Genomic DNA, 7,445 nt, shown 5'->3' with positions numbered 1-7,445 from the left:
TGTATATCTTCACCTCCACCACTCATCGGCACCACTTTCTACCTATGCGCACTACTCAGAAAGCTGTCAATCAGTGGTTTGGGTGGGATTACACAGCTCAGCATTCAGAGAACTGGTAAATCTGCAGCAGAGAAAAACAGTTTTAATCAAAATTTCAGCAAGTAGCCCAGTAAGTGATACATCGCTGGAATCATGCTCTATGCTCCTACAGTGGTGGCCAAAAGTATTGGCACCCCTGCAATTCGATCAGATAATACTCAGTTTCTTCCTGAAAATGATTGCAATCACAAATTCTTTGGTATTATTCTCTTCATTTAATTTGCTTGCAAGGAAAAACACACAAGAGAATGAAGCAAAAATCAAATCATTGATCATTTCACACAAAACTCCAAAAAAGGGCCAGACAAAAGTATTGGCACCCTCAGCCTAATACTTGGTTGCACAACCTTTAGCCAAAATAACTGCGAACAACCGCTTCCGGTAACCATCAATGAGTTTCTTACAATGCTCTGCTGGAATTGTAGACCATTCTTCTTTGGCAAACTGTTCCAGGTCCCTGATATTTGAAGGGTGCCTTCTCCAAACTGCCATTTTGAGATCTCTCCACAGGTGTTCTATGGGATTCAGGTCTGGACTCATTGCTGGCCACCTTAGAAGTCTCCAGTGCTTTCTCTCAAACCATTTTATAGTGCTTTTGGAAGTGTGTTTTGGGTCATTGTCCTGCTGGAAGACCCATGACCTCTGAGGGAGACCCAGCTTTCTCACACTGGGCCCTACATTATGCTGCAAAATTTGTTGGTAGTCTTCAGACTTCATAATGCCATGCACACGGTCAAGCAGTCCAGTGCCAGAGGCTGCAAAGCAACCCCAAAACATCAGGGAACCTCCGCCATGATTGACTGTAGGGACCATGTTCTTTTCTTTGAATGCCTCTTTTTTTTCCTGTACACTCTGTTGATGCTTTTTCCCAAAAAGCTCTACTTTTGTCTCATCTGACCAGAGAACATTCTTCCAAAACGTTTTAGGCTTTCTCAGGTAAGTTTTGGCAAACTCCAGCCTGGCTTTTTTATGTCTCTTGGGTAAGAAGTGGGGTCTTCCTGGGTATCCTACCATACAGTCCCTTTTCATTCAGACGCCGACGGATAGTACGGGTTGACACTGTTGTACTCTCGGACTGCAGGGCAGCTTGAACTTGTTTGGATGTTAGTCGAGGTTCTTTATCCACCATCCGCACAATCTTGTGTTGAAATCTCTCGTCAATTTTTCTTTTCCGTCCACATCTAGGGAGGTTAGCCACAGTGCCATGGGCTTTAAACTTCTTGATGACACTGCGCACGGAAGACACAGGAACATTCAGGTCTTTGGAGATGGACTTGTAGCCTTGAGATTGCTCATGCTTCCTCACAATTTGGTTTCTCAAGTCCTCAGACAGTTCTTTGGTCTTCTTTCTTTTCTCCATGCTCAATGTGGTACACACAAGGACACAGGACAGAGGTTGAGACAACTTTAATCCATGTTAACTGGCTGCAAGTGTGATTTAGTTATTGCCAACACCTGTTAGGTGCCACAGGTAAGTTACAGGTGCTGTTAATTACACGACTTAGAGAAGAATCACATGATTTTTCAAAGGGTGCCAATACTTTTGTCCACCCCCTTTTTTAGGTTTGGTGTGGAATTGTATCCAATTTGGCTTTAGGACAATTCTTTTTGTGTTTTTTTCATTGAAGACAAATTAAATGAAGATAATAATACCAAAGAATTTGTGATTGCAATCATTTTCAGGAAGAAACTGAGTATTATCTGACAGAATTGCAGGGGTGCCAATACTTTTGGCCACCACTGTACATCATGCTCCTCTTGGATGAGGTAGCAAAAACCTGGTGACGTTTTTTTTATATCAAAGGGGATGAGCACTACTTTACAAGCCCCTTTCATGTAAACTAACTGCCATAGATGAGCACATTACTAAATCCCTTGCTTTTAATATCTTTCTGTAACCTGAGCTGCCCTTCTGGTCACATGGTCTCTGGCTGAGAATCTCCCTGAGTTCTGGGCTCTGAAAACTAATGGTTGGGTGCGGCTCATCGTATGGATGGGCTGGACTTGTGAGGGTGAGCAGTTGGTCCTGTCCATGCTGCTGCTGCATACATGCCTGTACCTGCAGACCTAGCTTCTCTTGTATCTGTATGCAGGAGGGTGTATATACATGTAGACAGACTGCTGTATACCCTGTGTAATGTATGTACATTCTTCTGTATACTCTTTATATGGATACATAAATTTATCTTTCCCCATTATTTATTTATTTTGCTCACTTATATAGCGCCATTAATTCCACAGCGCTTTACAGACATTATGGGCACTGTCCCCATTGGGGCTCACAATCTACATTCCCTATCAGTATGTCTTTGGAGTGTGGGAGGAAACCAGAGAACCCAGAGGAAACCCATGCAATCACGGGAAGAACATACAAACTCCTTGCAGATGTCCATTCTGTCTGATTATCCCCTACTGCCCCTCTCTGACTGCCAATCGGTGTCCTGCACAGGAGCTCATGCTGATGCTGTGTGGGAGGGGTTTAGGCAGAGTTACAGGTCTGTGCTCACTGCTGGCTTGCAGGCCAGAAAAAGGAATGATGGGAAATGTAGCCAGAAGGGAGCAGAGGAATCTGAAGAAGTGATGGCTCAGACAGCAGAGCTGGTGCCAGGATCCAAGCATAAAACATGAAACTTGGAAGAAAAAGTATATGGGGATCTTTAAGGACATTATAATTAGCATTTACGGTAAAACTACCAACTGAGTTACGGAAGTGAACAACCTCTTAAATGCTGTGGGAAAAGCCATATTCATGCCCCCTTTATATTGTACGATATTTAATGTTATATGACTTGATATTGGATGGACAGTTACATTTTCAAATACCTTCCCTACAAAAAAAACCCTTTATGGCCATCTTATTTTATCCAGCTGAAGTGTATAGGATGAGAAATTCCCCCCTGCAGACTCTTATGAAGTAATGTTTAGATGGGGAAAAGGATTCTCTAGTGATAAATGCCACTACTATTTTGTATAATAGACACATTATGTACTGGAGTAATTAATTGTATGTGGATTATGCCACAATTTGCAGTCTAAGCAATCCCCAAAATAATAAGGAACCACTCCAAAATGACATGATAAAAACTGGAGTTTAGCGGTATAAAAGGTATACATAACAAAGGCTCTGGTGGCCTCATGTGGTAACAACAAAGGCTCATTACTCTATGGGTAAGAATGTCTCTGCATTTTTAGGTACTGACAGTTAATAATGGATGTTATTGGGAATTATGACCATTGTGTCCTCCCTGAGAGACTTCATATATACCCGAGGATATTTTTATATATTGTATTTGTGGATATTTATATAATTAAGTTACAGTTGTTACCTGTCTTTTATGTAACTCTTCTAATGTCTACCTATTTGTCATAAATAAATGTACTTTTTATACCGTTAAACTTCAAATTTCCTCTAGTTTTTATTACGTATAAGTGTTTTTTTCAGAATATAAAGGAGAAATCTTTTATCATATAAATGTAAGGATCAGCCATAGCTCATTCTGTCACTCCCATAAACTCTCTAGGGCAGGGGTGCACAACCTGCGACCTGGGGGCTAGATGTGGCCCACGATGCCATTCTGTGCAGCCCCCAACCATATGGACAGAAAAATGCTTGACGGACAGGTTAACTATATGTGGGCAGCCACACTCAGAAGAGCAGTGGAAGCTGAGGAGCAGGGACTGGCAAGCACTTATGAGGTATCCAGAGATGTCTACACAGTGCACCGTATCAGAATGGGGTCTCTTAACCCATTAGGCACTCCAGAAAGCAGTATGTGAATTAGCCAGGTGGTCTTCAGTGTCTGTGGCTCACTCCACTGTGTATGGGAGTTATTAAACATTAGGCAGTAAGAAAAAAAACATGATCAGTTCTAAAGAACCATGTACATTCATGACCTCTTCTTTAAGGCCTATTCACAGGTTTTTGTGTTTTTTTTTTACAATGATTTAGACGTGGATTTTACTGCAAATCCATGTTATATGCTGAAAATACTCTTACAATACAGGCAGGCATCCTCTTATTACATAGGTACCCGAAAAAACGTCCTTGGTATAAAACCTGTGGAAAACAAAAGGTACATGCAACACGAAGACTGCACATCCAAAAAAATGAAACTATATTATAAAGCAAACATAACACAATGATTAAAAATATCAAAGGTGTACATTAGTGTGAAAAAGTATTTGCCCACTTCCATGCTTCAGATCACAAAATAAAATTAAAATTTTATTTTAACTTGCAGTTTTTAAATGAAGGTCTTTATTAAGGGAAAAAGAAATTCAAACCTACATGGTCCTGTGTGAAAAAGTAATTGCGCCACCCCCCTTAAAACATAAATGAACTGTGGTTTATCACGTTTTTGGGAAGCTGAGTTCAAGTTCCCTAGCCACACACACACCTACCTGATTACTGCCACACCTGTTCTCGATCAATAAATCACTTAAATAGGACCTGCCTGACAAAGTAAAGTAGACCAAAAGATCCTCAAAAGCTAGACATCATGCTGCAATCCAAAGAAATTCAGTAACAAATGAGAAACAAAATAATTGAGATCTGTCAGTCTGGAAAAGGTTATAAAGCCATTTCTAAAGCTTTGGGACTCCAGCAAACCACAGTGAGAGCCATTATCCACAAATGACGAAAACATGTAGCGACAACTCATCTAAGAGGTCACAAAGGACCGCACAACAACATCCAAAGAACTTCAGGCGTCCCTTGCCTCAGTTAAGGTCAGTGTTTATGACTCCTCTATGAGAAAGAGACTGGGCAAAAATGGCAAAGTTTCAAGACAAAAACTGCTGAAGAAAAAGAACAAAAAGGTCCATCTCAGTTTTGCCAGAAAACATCTTGATGATCGCCAAGACTTGGGAGAACACTCTGCGGACTGACGAGACAAAAGTTGAAGTTTTTGGAAGGTTTCAAAAATCCCATTCCATCTGGTGTAGAAGTAACATATCATTTCAGAAAAGGAACATTATGCCAACTGTAAAATGTGGTGGTAGTGGTAGTGTGATGGTCTGGGGCTGTTTTGCTGTTTCAGGATCTGGAAGACTTGCTGTGGTAAATGGAACCATAAATTCTGCTGTCTAACAAAAAATCCTGAAGGAGAATGTCCGGCCATCTGTTCATGACCTTAAGCTGAAGCGCACTTGGGTTATGCAGCAGGACAATGATCCAAAGACACCAGCAAGTCCACCTCTAAATGGCTTAAGAAAAACAAAATTAGGGATTTGGAGTGGCCTAGTCAAAGTCCTGATTTTAATCCAATTGAGATGCTGTGGCATGACCTTAAAAAGGCGGTTCATGCTCGGAAACCCTCCAATGTGCCTGAATTACAACAATTTTTGCAAAGATAAGTGGGCCAAAATGCCTCATGAGCGTTGTAGAAGACTCATTGCCAGTTATTGCAAATGCTTGATTGCAGTTGTTGCTGCTAAGGGTGGCCCAACCAGTTATTAGATTTAGGGGGCAATCTCACTTTCACACAGGGATCTGTTGGTTTGGATTTCTTTTTCCCTTAATAATAAAGACCTTTATTTAAAAACTGCATTTTGTGTTTACTTGTGTTATCTTTGCCTAATATTTAAATTTTTATTGTGATCTTAAACATTTAAGTGTGACAAACATGCAAAAGAATAAGAAATCAGGAAGGGGGCAAACACTTTTTCACACCACTGAAACTCATGAGCGAGGACAGTGGTGGTGGTAGTTCACCAAGGCGAATTTTTATTGTGATCTGAAGCATTTAAGTGTGACAAACATGCAAAAGATTAAAAATGGTAAACATTGGACATAATTTCAAAAAACATCACAGTAAACGATAACACCAGGTCAGATTACCAATGCACTGCAGGATGCAACAAGTCTCCATGATAAAGGCGAGGGGAGCACGTGTGCAAAATACTGATACAGACAGCCACTCACTAACCTACCAATTCATGGAGGGGGTGGCTGTGTAGTATTACACATGCACACCGATGGAGTTTGCATAGGGCGCCTGTCACATTGATATGTGTGATGCACAGTGTCTGGCTTGCAGCCTATTGATGACACCCATACTATTAGATCAAGCGGGTTGCCCAGCACTATATACATACACCCCCACAGGACAGACGCCCCCAAATTCACCCAGCCAACACTAAAGAGGCCCGGCCGCATCCTGCAAAAAAATGTGCAAAAAAGATGAAAAAGTGTATAAGATAAATACACCACATGAGTTATTGGTCGATATTTTGGCCAAAATACGCAAGCTTGCAACCCAAACGTCAAGGGTCCTCATACTTGCGAGCCACTAAACATTAAAAATGGTGAACATTGGACATAATTTCAAAAAACATCACAGTAAAAGATAATACCTTACCAACACCAGGTCAGATTACCAATGCACCAGCAAGATGCAGCAAGCCTCCAAGATAAAGGCTGGGGGAGCACTTTATCATGGAGGCTTGCTGCATCCTGCAGTGCATTGGTAATTTGACCTGGTGTTGGTAAGGCATTATCTTTTACTGTGATATTTTTTGAAACATGCAAAAGAATAAGAAATCAGGAAGGGGGCAAACACTTTTTCACACCACTGTATACCAGGGTGGGGAACCTCCGGCCTGCGGGATATTCGGGGACTGAAATGCTTGGGTGGGTGGCAGGGAGAATGCTGGTGGCTGGCCCCCTAGTTGCTTCCGACACCACAGCCTTTCCTCTGATTCGTATGCCCCCAGTGTCTCCTGTGATGTACACTACTGTTCAAAACTTTGAAAGAAAAGCACATTTTTTTTTCAATGCAGCTAACATTAAATGAATCAGAAATACACTCTATACATTGTTAATGTGGTAAATGACTATTCTAGCTGCAAACATCTTGTTTTTACTGCAATATCTACACATAGGTGTATAGAGGCCCATTTCTAACAACCACCACTCCAGTGTTTTAATGGTACATTGTGTTTGCTAACTGTGTAAGAAGGCTAATGGATGTTTAGAAAACCCTTGCACAAGTATGTTAGCTCAGTTGAAAATGGTTTGGCTGATTTGAGAAGCAATAAAATTGACCTTCCTTTGAGCTAGTTGAGAATCTGGAGCATTACATTTGTTTGTTCTATGAAACTCTCAAAATGGCCAGAAAAAGAGAACTTTCATGTAAAACTCGACAGTCTATTCTTGTTCTTAGAAATAAAGGCTATTCCATGCGAGAAATTGCCAAGAAACTGAAGATTTCCTACAACTGTGTGTTCTACTCCCTTCAGAGGAGAGCACAAACAGGCTCTAACCAGAGTGGAAAGGGAAGTGGGAGGCCCCGCTGCACAACTGAGAAACAAGACCAGTACATTAGAGTTTCTAGTTTGAGAAATCT

Source organism: Phyllobates terribilis, unplaced genomic scaffold (genome assembly GCF_046119375.1).
Source record: "Phyllobates terribilis strain yellow unplaced genomic scaffold, ASM4611937v1 Scaffold_3__8_contigs__length_932513732, whole genome shotgun sequence".
Taxonomy (NCBI): Eukaryota; Metazoa; Chordata; class Amphibia; order Anura; family Dendrobatidae; genus Phyllobates; species Phyllobates terribilis.
This window is presented reverse-complemented; position numbering follows the sequence as displayed.